Here is a 14,489-nt window from a genome sequence, read left to right as displayed (position 1 = left end):
TGCAAATGCCTGTGTTCTGAAGAGAGACAACCCTTCCTTACCTCCCCCAAATCCCCCCGTTTGCTTCCATTTTGCACATTCATTTCAATATTTCTCTTCTGTTCTCTCTTTTCTCTTTTTAGGGTGTCTCCCTCTGTGCCAGGCCAGAGTGCAGTGGTGCAATCATGGCTCACTGTAGTCTCAGCCTCCTGGGCTCAAGAGATCCTCCCACTTCAGCCTCCCAAGTAGCTAGGACTACAGGCACGTGTCACCATATCTGCCTAATTAAAAAAAATTATAGAGATGGGCTCTCCCTATGTTTCCCAGGTTGGTCTCAAACTCCTGGGCTCAAGTGATCCTCCCATCTTGGCCTCCCAACTTGCTGGGATTATAGTAGGCATCTGCCACTGTGCCCAGCCCGTTTCAGTATTTTTGATCAATAAATTTGACTTTCAGATTCTCATTTGAATTAGCTGTCACACCTCTTCAGTTTCTTCACTGGGGAATTAAATATAATCTTTAGCACATGATATTGTTTAGCTCGGTGTCCCCACCAAATCTCATCTTGAATCGTAATCCCCCTGTGTGTCAAGGCAGGGACCTGGTAGGGGATGATTGGATCATGGGGACGGTTTTCCCCATGGTGTTCCCATATAGTGAATGAGTTCTCACGAGATCTGATGGTTTTAAAGTGTTTGGCAGTTCCCCCTTCTCTCTCATTCTCTCTCTCTCTCTGGCAGCTTGTGAAAAAGGTGCTCATTTTTCCTTTGCTTTCTGCCATGATTGTAAGTTTCCTGAGGTCTCCCCCAGCCATGTGGAACTGTGAGTTAATTAAACCTCTTTCCTTTATAAATTACCCAGTTTCAGGTAGTTCTTTATAGCAGTGTGCAAATGGACTAATACAGCACATATTCATTTTTATATCTATATTGAGTTATCATTTAACTTGTTTTTGAAAATTATCTTTTAACATGCATTTTTCTCTTTCTTATTATCTTCTTTTGCTAAAGCCTGTTCTCCAGTAGCTTCCTAAGAAAGGGTGCACAGGAGACCCATTTTCTGAGCCCCTCCTTATCTGACAATGTTTTTGTTTGACCTTTGATTAATAATGTGACTGGATGTTGAACTTGTGAAAGGAAAATAAAAACTCGGGACCCCAATTCAGTATGCCAAAAAGAAAAAATAAAAAGAAGCTGAAAGCTGAGTCATGCAAGAAACTGCCTTTCCTTTTGCTCCTAAGTAGATGGCTACAGATAAAAGGTTAAATATCTCCACAGGTAGCTACTCTGTGTTCACCTTATCTTTTGTAAAGTGCCGATTTACTGAGCAGGAGACAGATATGTAATTGACTATTCCCTACCTGCTCTTTTCCCCTTGCAAGAGTATGTGGATTACCATACTCTTCCTCTATCCCCTCCAGAGATGAATTTTTCCGTGTCTGTTTCCCCCATTTAAATACTGAAGCCCTCACTATCATCTTTGGAGAAAGGGACAGATCATACTGTTTCTATGATTCTGTGTCCTTTTCTTCCATGCATGTCCTTAACCTTGGCAAAATACACTTCTAAATGGATTGAAACCTGTCTCAGATACTTTTTGGTTCACTAACTCTAGGATGGGAAATATTTCCCCTCAGAACTTTGAAGGCATTGTCCCCTCATCTTCTAGCACTCAGCATGGCCATTGAGATTTGATGGCATTTTAAATTGCAACATGTTTATTAACGAGACCAGTTTTTTTCTCACTAGAAGTTACACATAAAATACTTAAAATAGTTTCTGGAATTTAATGAACTGAATTAATGTTAGCTATTACTATTATTGAGATATTTTTTTTCTCTGACATTCTTTAATATTTTTATTTTTTTTCTAAAAAACAGGGTCTCACTCTTTTGCCCTGGCTGGAGGGCAGTGGTGCAATCCTAGCTCACTGCAGCTTTGAATTCCTGGGCTTAAGTATCCTCCTATCTCAGCCTCCTGAGTATCTGGGGCAACAGGCATGTGCAACTATGGCTGGCTAATTTTTTAATTTTTCATAGAGATGTGATCTCGCTATATTGTCCCGGCTGGTCTCAAATTCCTGGCCTCAAGCAATCTTTCTAGATTATAGAACTTCTTGGCTTCCACAACTGCATGAGCCAATCCTTTATAATAAATCTATATCCATCTGTATATGTCTGTGTCTGTCTCTCTACCTATCAATCTATCCATCCATCCATCCATCCATCCATCCATCCATCCATCCATCCATCCATCCATTTTATTGTTTCTGTTTTTCTGGAGAACCCTGACTAATACAGAAGGTGAGCCCAACTTCTTACTGAGGATTCTCAAGCCTCAGCCTCTTGAAGTGCTGAGATTACAGGCATGAGCCACTGCATTCAGCCTCTGATTGTCATTGACAATTATGTGCTCTAGTGTGAGTCTCTTTTACCCACTGTGCTGGGTATTCACTGGCCCTTTCAACTTGGAAACGTGTGTCCTTTGGCTTTGCAAAAATATCTGTAGCATTGATTGCCTGATTTCTCTCCCTCAGATCAGGGCCTCTGCAGTGTCCGACTCCAGGGCACTGTTCACCCCATATTCTATGAATGGCATCCTCTGGAGTTGTGCTGTTGCACCTGCACCTTTTATTTATTTATGTTGGAACACACTGGAGTCAGATGCCAGACTGCCTTGATCCTCTAATTATCTGATCTCTTTCTTCCTGTTTTCCATCTTTTTGTCTTTTCATTCTACTCTCCTCAACTCTTGGTCGAGGAATTTTTCATTTTGCTCATGCCTTAAAAAAATCTTAAGAGCCTTCTTTTGTTCCCTTTTTAAAAAAACATTCCATTGTTGTTTGATGTGTGGGCTCTCCTGTTTTCTTTCTGAGCATATTATATCTAATTTTTGAAGGTTGTATTTTCTCCCTTGTTTTAATTTTCTGCAGATACTTTTTTTTTTTTTACTTTCCCCAATTAGTTTGTTTCTGACTTTCTTCCTCAATCTCTCCTGAACTATTGTTTCTTTTTAAGATCAGAGCAGATTCTTAGGAACTTTTCAAACTGTATGTGGGTGGGATTGTCACCTAGAGTGCTTTTTTGGAGAGTAATTGGATGGTGTGATAATTAATTTTATGTGTCAATTTGACAGGTTCTTAGGGTGTCCAGTTAATTGGTTAAACATTATTTCTGGGTGTGCCTAAGAGGGTGTTTCCTGATGAGATTAGCGTTTGAATGGATGGACTAAATAAAGCAAGCTGCCCTCCTCAATGTGGGCGGGCACCGTACCCTTGAAGGCCTGAATAGAACAGAAAGGCAGGAGAATTTGCTCTCTTGGCCTGAACACTTGAGCTAGAACATTGGTCTCCTCTTCTCTGTGGACTAGAACTTACACCATCGGCTCTCCTGGGTCTCCAGTTTAAAGGTGGCAGATCATGGGACGACTTGGCCTCCATAATTACATGAGCCAATTCTTGATAACAAATCTATATCCATCAGTCTATGTGTTCTGTCTATCTACCTGTCAGTCTATCGACCAATCCAGCCATCCATCTGTCATCTGTCTATCTTACTGGTTCTGTTTCTCTCAAGAACCCTGACTAGCGAAAATGATGAGCCCAACTTCTTGTTGGGGATCCCCAGATATCAACGGGCAGAGTATCTCCTTCTGGCACCTTCAGTTTCTCCAGAAATGAACCTTTCCATTTCCATCCTAAGGGATTGCGAGGGCTGTGGACTTGCCAGGAGGGAAGGGAGCAGAGGCCCCCGCAGTTCACAATGTAGTGTTTCCCTTAAACACAGCCCCACTTTCAGCTGGGATCCCACCCTTTCCTCCCCTGAGCTTTGTGCCCTCAAGACTGGACAGGTGTGGTTTCACCACACAATCATTTGGGGTCTCCTGAGGGAGGTGGGAGGAGGGGTGTGGTCTGCTTGAGCAGGTGAGGGAAATGGATTGGGGTGCTAGCTGGTAACTGTATACTGACTTTCATTTTTAGAGGCAGAATCTCACTCTGTTGCCCAAGTTAGAGTGTAGAGGCATGATAACAGCTCACTGCAGCCTCAAATTCCTAGGCTCAAGCAGTCTACCTGCCTCAGCTTCTTAAGTGGCTGGGACTACAGGCACACACAACCATGTCCAGCTAATTTATTTTTTGTAGAGATGGGGGTCTCCTATGTTGACCAGATTGGTCTTGAACTCCTGGGTTCAAGTGATCCTCCTGCCTCAGCCTCCCAAAATGTTGGGATTGCAGGTGTGAGCCACTGTGCCCAGCCAGTATACTGACTTTCAGTCAACCTCATGCTTTCAGTGCCAGTTCTTCTTGGTGCCTGATGTTTGCAAACCCAGGATTTATTGGAGAGTCTCTGTTCTCGATGCCCACCCTGCCCCTCCACCTTCCCACACCCCCTTCAGCTTTACCATACACTGTCCTCAACTCTTCTGAGGCTGCTCCCAAGTGTTGGGTGCTTTGATCCTGTCTGCCATTGCCTGAGGTCATGTTCTCTCCATCCCTGTGGGTTAACAGCTTTTATTTTGTTCATTCCCTTACTGTCATTTTCATAGAGTTTAGGAGGTAGGGAGGAGATAGAGGCGGGAAGTTATTCTATCACATTTGTCCAGAGTCCGCCCTGTTTTGGGGCATCAGTGGGCGGAGCTGGGAAGCCATGGTGGCTGCTGAGATTTGGAAGGACAAGACCAGGAGGAAGGAAGGACGATGCTTAGGGATGGGGCTCAGGTGCGGGGTTCAGGTAGCCCGTGCGTGGTGAGGAAAGGGGGTAAATGAGGAGAGTGTGGTAGATGGTAGTGTGTCCTGTTTGTTTTGATGGTGGGTCAAAAGAAGGAGGTGAGGAACGGGTGGAGAGGATTTGGCCCCACTTTGAATGCAGGGCAAGGGGAAACCAGCATCTCGGATGTGCCTCAGTTTGTGCAGGGCTAAGTGGGACCTAGAACAGGAGGGGCAGACTTGGACAGGAGGACAGTGAGCTCAACTGGGGACCTCTGGAGTTTGCAGTGAATATGCAGGGTCCTGGGTGTGACGCTTGGGTTGTTTATCTGGCCTAGGGCAAGTGACCAGCAGGCACATGCCTCCAATCCAGCCAGGCTGCAGGTGTTAAAAATCTCTGTAGTCACGTTTTCTGGCTTCTCTGAACAGCGCCTGTAGGTGCTCACACATGTACACATGCATGCATATATATATACACACACACACACACACGTGTATACATTTATATACATATATTTAGATATATTTATGTATATACATATATTTATATATTTTATATTTAAATATATTTATATATTATATATGTATGCACACACATGCACACAGATGTACACACACATATGCACATATACATATGAGCACACATACCCTGCAACTCAGACCTTTCCTTTCAGAGCTACCCCTGACTGAGACTTCCTTGCCATGTTAAAAATGAGCATCTCTTTTAGAGTAGTGTAATAGAATGTGGCACTTCTTGATAAAAATAGAATTCTTTGACTTCTGTCCAGGCTGCCTGGTAGGCAGGCTCACAGCCTCGTTCTTTCTCAGCTTTCCACGTTATTAATTTTTAGTGCCAAAAGACAGTTTTGCTGCTCCAGGCCTCCAGCCAACCTCTACTAGGTTGGAAGTCCCTTCTCAGCCTAATTCCCATTAGCACAAGGCTTGGAGAAGCCCCTTCCTCACTCTGATCCCGCTGCCTGGAGCTGGCAGATCCGCTCCTCACCCAGCAGCCAAGACTCATGCTTCTGGTTTAGAAGGGTCCGTCCTGACAGCTATCTCCGCTGGGCAGCCCAGGGCTTCTCTGGACACAGGACCCTGCCAATGTATTACTCACGGTGTCACCAGATAGACACAGCTTCACCCAGCGATCTGCCGGCACTACTCTCTCTTCCTCCAGTCCTGGGCTTCTTCTTGTCTAAACCACGTGGAGAACAAGAGAACTAGGATCAGCTCTTTTGGAGATAAAAGTCACCTTCCAGCCTGGAGTCAGTGGCGTAGTCTCAGCCCGGGTCTGGAGACAGGGAGAAGGCTGCCGTGCCCGCCAGCCCCATCCAGCCCCAGCTGGCAGCAGTGTGAAATCGTGCTTGCTAAAATGAGCCTGCTTTTGGCCTGGATGTGTGTTTCCCAACAATTCAGAGACCTAGAGAATGGGAAAGGCAAACATTGTATTCCCACTTCCCTCGGCAAAAAGAGAACGGTGCCGCAGCCACAGGCAAGGTGCAGCCACAGGCAAGGCGGGTTAGAAAACCTGTTTGCTGGCAGATTATTGTCTGTAACTTGCCTCCTTAGTTCTTACAACACTCTCTCCTTCCCCCTCCTCCCCTCCCATGGTCCAACCCTGAGGGTCCCACAAGCAGCTGGGAGGCCTCTGATGTTATCTCAGAGCTCCTGATCTGCTGACATTTGAAAATCTTCTGGCTATAACTTGCTCATTTAGCAGCTGCTGTTCTGCAGGACTGAATCCTCCTAAATGAGACCCTACACAGAAAAGTACAAAGTAAACAGCCATCGCCTGAGTCCCCCGAGCCAGAGATAGCCTTTGGGTACATTTTGCAATATTTTGTTTTGTTTGCTCTCAGCCTGGACTTGCCCCCCTTTTTAGCACAGTCAAGTTCTACTACATATACTTAAAAAAATTCCTTGTTCTTTTTGTTTGGCATTACATCCTAAGCATTTCCCTGCATCATCCAACCTCTATGGGATGTCATTTTTCACATACACACAGCGTCCTCTGGTGTGGTTGTATGACACGTCACTTAACTATTCCGCACCCAAAGCCTCCCCTTTTCCAAACTCTTCCTTGGGATCTCCTGAAGGTAACAGCAAGATCGGAGCAGCGCTGGATGGATCCTACTCTCAGTCCCCTGTCTGGGAACGACCCTGAACCTTAACAGGGATGTTAGCTTCCTAGGGCTGCTGTAACAAATCCCACAAACTGAGTGCCTTCAAACATTGTCTGGTAGTTCTGGAGGTCAAAGGTGCAGAATGAGTTTTACTGGGCTGGAACCAAGGTAGGGCCGTGCTCTCTCCTGAGGCTGTAGGAGAGAATCTGCTTCCTGGCCTTTTCTAGCTTGGAGAGCTGCATTCCTTGGCCCATGGTCCCCTTTCCTCCTCTTCGAGGCCAGCAGCGTAGCATCCTCAGATCTCCCTCTGCTTTCATCTTCACGTTGCCTTTCCTTTTCCGCAGTCAGATGTCCCTCTGTCCCTCTTATAAGGACACTTGTGTGATGACATTTAGGGCCTATGTCAGAGATCCAGGATCATATATAGATCTAGAACTTAATTTTTTTTTTAGATGTGGTCTCACTCTGTCACCCAGCTTGGAGTGCAGTAGCACCATTTCGGTTCACTGCAACCTCCGCCTCCTGGGTTCAAGCGATTCTCCTGCCTCAGCCTCCCAAGTAGCTGAGATTATAGGTGTGCACCACCACCTCCAGCTAACTTTTTTGTATTTTTAGTAGAGACAGGGTTTTGCCATGTAGGCCAGGCTGGTCTCGAACTGCTGACCTCAGGTGATCTGCCTCGGCCTCCCAAAGTGCTGGGATTACAGGCATGAGCCACCGTGCCTGGCCTCAAGATCTATAACTTAATCTTAAGCAGTGTCTGTGAAGTTTATTTTGCCACATGAAGTAACACTCATAGGTTCCAGAGACAAAGACCTGGATAGATCTGTGGGGACATCGTGCAGCAGACCACACCAACCCAGGGGTCTAACCCTGAACCTTGAGGCTAGTGAGTGTGCCCTTGGCCCCTCTCTGCTCCGTCCCCTGATGTTTACTTGTGGAGTACCCGTGCTGAATGCTCGGCTAGATTTCCTTCTGAGTGCAAGAAGAATGTGACTGCTGTTTCAGCTTGCAAATCTCACAGTGAATTTGTCTTGGGCCCCTGGTAACCTGCAGCTATACAGGAAAGGAAATTCTGGAAAATGTATTTCTAGCTTAGCTAAATTGACCCAGCACAAATCCACACAAAAGCACAGACCTCTGTGTTTTTAGGTTAAGAAATGGAGTAGCTTCTGGGCTGAGGTATTCTCCCACTCTTCATTCAGACACCTTTCCTCTCAGATGGTCTCTGAGGCCTCTCACAAAAAGTCCCTGTGGCCTCAGCAGCTGGACCTGATTGCTGTTGGCTCACTTCTTCCCAGGAGCTTTACTGTGGTTGAGATGATTTCTTATTCTATACTTGTTTAAAGTTACGTTATTCTTTTTTTTTTTTTTTTTTTTTTTTGAGACAGAGTCTCGCTCTGTCACCCAGGCTGGAGTGCAATGGCACGATCTCGGCTCACTGCAAGCTCCACCTCCCGGGTTCACGCCATCCTCCTGCCTCAGCCTCCCAAGTAGCTGGGACTACAGGCACCTGCCACCACGCCCAGCTAATTTTTTGTATTTTTAGTAGAGACGGGGTTTCACTGTGTTAGCCAGGATGGTCTCCATCTCCTGACCTCGTGATCTGTCCGCCTCAGCCTCCCAAAGTGCTGGGATTACAGGCGTTATCGGGAGAACCCGCTCCCAATGTTTAACGTGGGTTCTTTACTATTTCCTAAGTGTCTCCACTGGGTTGAGAAAGAAAGGGAAAGAGCACAAGAGAGAGAAATTTAAAGCTGGGTGTCCGCGGGAGACAGCACATGTCAGCAGGATCCGTGATGTTTCCCCAGCTGTAAAACCAGCAAGTTTTATTAGCGATTTTCAAAAGGGGAGGGAGTGCACAAATAGGGTGTGGGTCAGAGATCACATACTTCACAAGGTAATAAAATATCACAAAGCAAATGGAGGCAGGGCGAGATCGCAGGACCACTGGATGAGGTGAAATTAAAATTGCTAATGAAGTTTCGGGCACGCATTGTCATTGATAACATCTTATCAGGAAACAGGGTTTGAGAGCAGACAACCTCTGACCAAAATTGATTAGGCGGGAATTTTCCTCCACCTAATAAGCCTGGGAGCGCTACAGGAGACCGAGGCTTATTTCATCCCTTGGGCTTTAACCATAAAAGACGGACGCCTTAAAAGGGGCCGTCTATAAGCCTACCTTCAGGGCGCATTGTCTTTCTCAGGGATGTTCCTTGCTGAGAAGAAGAATTCAGCAATATTTCTCCTATTTGCTTTTGAAAGAGGAGAAATATAGCTCTGTTCCATCCGGCTCACCAGCAGCCAGTTCAAAGTTACCTCTCGTGTTACCTGAACATCACTGTTATCCTGTTCTTTTTTTTTAAGATACCCAGATTTCATATTGTTCAAACATACATGCTCTACAAACGATTTGTGCAGTTGACACAATCATCACAGGGTCCTGAGGTGACATTCATCCTCCTCAGCTTACAAAGAAGAAGACAGGATTAAGAGGTTAAAGTAAAGACAGGCATAGGAAATCACAAGGATATTCATTGGGGAAGTGATAAGTGTCCATGAAATCGTCACAATTTATGTTCAGAGATTACAGTAAAGACAGGTGTAAGAAACTATAAAAGTATTAATTTGGCCTCCGTTCGGGGTCCTTGACTTCATGCAACAGGCGTGAGCCACCGTGTCTGGTCACATTATTCTTATATAAAAAACAAATACTCATCTGGGGAAAGAAATCATTAGCCATTTTCCTGTTTTTGCCAGATGCACAACAGGTGGAGGTGACTGAAAGCGAAAGTGGAAGTCATGATGGGTGATCACTAGTGCTGTCCGGTGAAATCAATCACAAAGGTAATTTTCCACTTTTACTGAATAAGCGTGCTATTCTACAATAAACTCCCTAACAAATGTAGCTTTTCAAGGTCCTTAGGACTGTTACCTTTCAATATTACTGGGAAGTTCTTTGCTCTTCTTAGCAGACTGCAAAACTCAACTCTGTGATGACAAGATACGGAATAAATGCATATTAACTGAAATTCTAGGCTCACACCTATGTGAGCTTTTCTGTCTCTAACAAGATGTCAGGGCCGGTTCAGGGAGTTCATCTCCAGCCACCTGTGCTAATCATTGCCCATCCTTTCCAAGTATCTAATGACACTCCCAACCGAGGTCTCTATAATTTCCAGCCAAAAATGAGTTACAACATATGGAACACCTAATTTTCTGTTTCCATTCTAGTTATTTTATTCTTATGAGCTTGTGGGCTCCATCTACCCAGCCTCTGGGCAAATGCTCATCTGACTTCCATAGACACACAGCAAGCAGACAGCTACACAAAGAAGAGGGAGAATATTTACCAGCCATGGAACATCTGCTGTGTGCTTATATCTCATATGCATTGTCTCTAATTATCAAAAGAAGGTATTATTATTATTATTATTCCCCATTCACTGACGACAAACTGAAGATCAGGTTGGTTAAATATTTGTCCAACATTAACTTAGCATTTGGGCATCATAGTTGGATTAAAACTCGGGCCTGCTCATCTCCAAAAACACCCTAAGCCTTACCACACTCATGGGACATGGTTGCAGCTGCAGATTCTGAAAGGAAAATTAAAACTTGGGAACCCAATTCACTATGCCAAAAAGGCAAAAAAAAAAAAAAAAGCTGAAAGCTGAGTCATGCAAGAAGCTGCCTTTCCTTTTGCACCTAAGTAGATCGCTACAAATAAAAGGTTAAATAGCTCCACAGGTAGCTACTCTATGTTCACCTTATCTTACGTAAACTGCTGATTTGCTGAGCCTGAGACAAATACATAATTGACTATCCCCTACCTGCTCCTTTTCCTTTGTAACATGGGGATTCAGTCATGTGACCATATCCTGCCTTTCTCCCCTCCAGCCTGCTTTTCCATTTTAAATATCAAAGCCCTCAAAATCATCTTTGGAGAAAGGCACAGACTAGAGACTGTTGTTGTAATTTCGTGGTTTTTTTTTTTTTTTTACACTTCCAGGCATGTCCTTAACCTTGGCACAACAAATCTCTAAATCGATTGAGACCTGTCTCAGATACTTTTTGGTTTACAAGATGGAGGCTGAAATTAAAGAGAAAGATCCTCACTCAATTCACAGAGGAGCAGAGTGGGAAAAGGACTTAGTGAGATTGCCCTGAACACAGGAGAAAACCGAAGCACAGAGAGTGGATGGCCAAGTCCAAGGTCACACAGCCAAGTCCATCCGAGCAGCACAGGATCCAGGTTTCCTGCCCCAGTGCTCTTTTTGCAGCCGGTTCCACCTGTTTTCATACTATCTCGGTTCACCTTCCAGCTACACGCCTGCAATCAGAAACAGGAAGTCTGAGAGTGTGTGTGGAGCCAAAGAGGGGACAGCAGTGGTGTGGTCAGTTTCATGCCTTGTGATTATTTATTTTCTCTCTTTCTTTTTGGACTTTAATCTTAAGTGGACAGCAATTTGAAATAATACCAGCACCTTGTTGGATTGTGCTGTTTGGGGGGGTGACACAGGGTGTTTTAAAAGGCAGAGCAGGTTAAGAACTTTTCATAAAGAATCAATTGAGAAAAAAATAAAATAGAAACAAAATGTCGGCCGGGCGCCGTGGCTCAAGCCTGTAATCCCAGCACTTTGGGAGGCCGAGGCGGGCAGATCACAAGGTCAGGAGATCGAGACCACAGTGAAACCCCGTCTCTACTAAAAATACAAAAAATTAGCCGGGCGCGGTGGCGGGCGCCTGTAGTCCCAGCTACTCAGGAGGCTGAGGCAGGAGAATGGCGGGAACCCGGGAGGCGGAGCTTGCAGTGAGCCGAGATCGCGCCACTGCACTCCAGCCTGGGCAACAGCGTGAGACTCCGTCTCAAAAAAAAAAAAAAAAAGAAACAAAATGTCCCACACTTGGGCTGAGCACCAAACAATGTTTTTTTTTTTTTTTTTTGAGACTGAGTCTTACTCTGTCACTCAGGCTAGAGTGCAGTGGCACGATCTCGGCTCACTGCAGCCTTCGCCTCCTGGGTTCAAGTGATTCTTCTGCCTCAGCCTCCTAAGTAGCTGGGATTACAGGTACACACCACCACACCAGGCTAATTTTTGTATTTTTAGTAGAGACGGGGTTTCACCATGTTGGACAGGCTGGTCTTGAACTCCTGACCAAGCGATCCACCTGCTTCAGCCACCCATAGTGTGGGGATTACAGGCATGAGTCATGGCACCTGGCCTCAAACAAGCTTTTTAATTGCATTCAGAAGTGCACCAACTAGGCACAGACCTCTGGCATGGGGACAGAATGGGAGGTTCTTGGTGTCTGACCTGGTCTTGCAGAAATCAGGGAGTTGCAGGGACCAGGCAGCCGCTGTGCATCGGATAGGAGTTTCAGCAGCAGGCAAAAGACAGCCCGCCAGTGTAGCTGAAATAAGAAGCACTTATTTTTGCCGGGCGCGGTGGCTCAAGCCTGTAATCCCAGCACTTTGGGAGGCCGAGACGGGTGGATCACGAGGTCAGGAGGTCGAGACCATCCTGGCTAACATTATCCTGAGGCAGGAGAATGGCGTGAACCCGGGAGGCAGAGCTTGCAGTGAGCCGAGATCGCGCCACTTTACTCTAGCCTGGGTGACAGAGCAAGACTCCGTCTCAAAAAAAAAAAAAAAAAAAAAAAAAAAAAAAAAAACCCACAATAAAAAAGAGAAAAAAGAAAACAGATTCTGCCCTGCTCAATAAAGCCCCCACTGGGCCTCCCATCCTGGACTGTGGACAAAGCATATTTTTTTCCTATGAGGTCTTTACAAGTGGGTTCATGTCACTGCACATAGGTTCTTATCTGGGGTTGGTAGATTCAACTCAATTCCACAGGTTTACTGGGTGTTGCCTCCCATGCTTGGGGCCAGGAGGATGCAGGGATATGGGGTTGCCACCATACCCACTCTTCTTATGATCACAGCACGTCATTGCACCCCGTTGGGGCCTGGTACCCTGCTCTGGCACTTTGCCTCTATCATCTCCTTTAACCTCTGAGCTCTGTGAGGAAGGCCTTACTACTATCCCTAGAATATAGACAGGAAAATTGAGTTGGATCGAGGCTCAGAGAGGTTAAGTCACTTACCCAAGGTCACAAAGCTAGAGAGTGGCAGGCCAGCATCCAAGGCCAGAAACACGAGCTCCCTCTGATCCAAATGGTGACTATATTTGATCAGTGCTGAGAGAACTCTCCAAAAGATCTTTATCAACTGTCATCTCTTCATTGCCCAGGCCCAGATGGGGAGCCACTTGGCTGAGGTCCCACTGAGATTTAGGGGCAGGACCCCTGATGTGAGGTGGAATGCCTGGTTATGCTGTTCCACCCTCCACCAGTCACTCCTGACTGGGTATGGACACTTAGTGTGCCCCATCCTGTGTGCAACGCAGTGTGGGAAGGGGATCAAGGACCTTGGCTAATCCCAGGCATTTCCCCAGAATGTCCCAGGTGTGGACTCCTTGAGAGGTACTGGGAGGCAGGCTGGTGTCCCACAGGCCTTGGTTCCATCCCAGCTGTGCTGTGCTAAGCTGAAACTCTTTGGGCAGCTTGTTTCACCTCCTGAGCCTTCTTTTTCTGAACTGTTAAATGGGATGGTTCGACCTCTGCTTGGGTTTTGGTGAAGATTAAATGAGATACTAGCTGTAAACCATTTCATCCAGGGTCTGGTATAGAGGAAGCACGCACGTGATAAATGAGAGCTCTATTGAGTATGATGATTGATCTCCCCGGGTGTCGTTGGGATCTCACGGCAGGAACAGTGCCTCACTCATAACTGATGCCCAGTACATATCGGGTGGATGCAATGTCCAATGAGACAGGTATTCATGTTCAGTTTTACAGAGAAGGAGACAGGGGCCAGAAAAGGAAGGAAGTGCCCAGGTCAGCCAGCTAGTAAGAGGCAGAGTTGAAATTTGAACCGGGTTCTGGCTGGCTGCAGCTCCACTGCTCCACTACTGCACGGTCTGAGAGCCACAGGCACCTTGTATTGTAGTCAGGCAGGCAGGGAGCTGGCTTCTTGCTGTCCTGCTGGATCCTGCCCTGGTGTGGCCCTCCCTGGTACCAGGGGTGGGGCTGGAGGGCAGGGCACAGAGAGAGATCTGGGAAATGTACCATCTGCACAAAGGGCATCTGCTGGGCACTCAGCTGAAAGCTGTCTGCAAACATCACTTCCTGCCTGCTTCCCTGGGGGCTCGAAGCTCAGGAGGGGGTGATTGCCCATGTCTGCACGTGGTGAGGCCCCTGCTGGGTATTGTACCACACCTTCATCGTGCTCAGGGTGGCCAGTGGAGGCCCTTCCCAGACTTGAGCTCTGGTCACAAGCCCAACCCCCTCCTTGCTCCTGTCTGGGCTCACCTGGAATCTCCTGCCCCACTCTATGGCCAGAGACCCCTTTGGAAGCCGAGGTCACCCCTACTACTCATGCCCCTCATTTGGAAATTTTCATAATCTACCTCTTGTTAATGATTTCATCCCATCTATAATGCTTTTCTATTTCTCGGAATTTTTCCTGATAGGCTATAACTGCTGCAAAGATAGAGAATTGCAATGATGAATATGCATTTCTGTATTTCCAAAAAGTTACCAGAATATCAAACTCATGATTTTGTCTATAGTTTTGATTAGATTCAAGCTATTTTTATATCATAAAACAACTTAAAA

At 46.0% G+C, this 14,489-nt stretch overlaps 2 long non-coding RNA genes across 14 annotated transcripts in view; both read left to right on the top strand.

Moving 5' to 3' along the window:
• LOC126959717 (uncharacterized) overlaps positions 1-14,489 on the top strand; it is a 459,264-nt gene that overhangs the window by 26,471 nt on the left and 418,304 nt on the right. The window lies entirely within an intron of this gene.
• LOC126959720 (uncharacterized) lies at positions 9,568-11,411 on the top strand. Its single transcript, XR_007727624.1, has 3 exons — positions 9,568-9,656; positions 10,044-10,226; positions 10,822-11,411. It is a non-coding gene; the product is annotated as an uncharacterized LOC126959720 (long non-coding RNA).

Source organism: Macaca thibetana, chromosome 7 (genome assembly GCF_024542745.1).
Source record: "Macaca thibetana thibetana isolate TM-01 chromosome 7, ASM2454274v1, whole genome shotgun sequence".
Classification (NCBI taxonomy): domain Eukaryota; kingdom Metazoa; phylum Chordata; class Mammalia; order Primates; family Cercopithecidae; genus Macaca; species Macaca thibetana.
The sequence above is the reverse complement of the archived record's forward strand: the minus strand, read 5'-3'. Positions and strand labels throughout refer to the sequence as shown.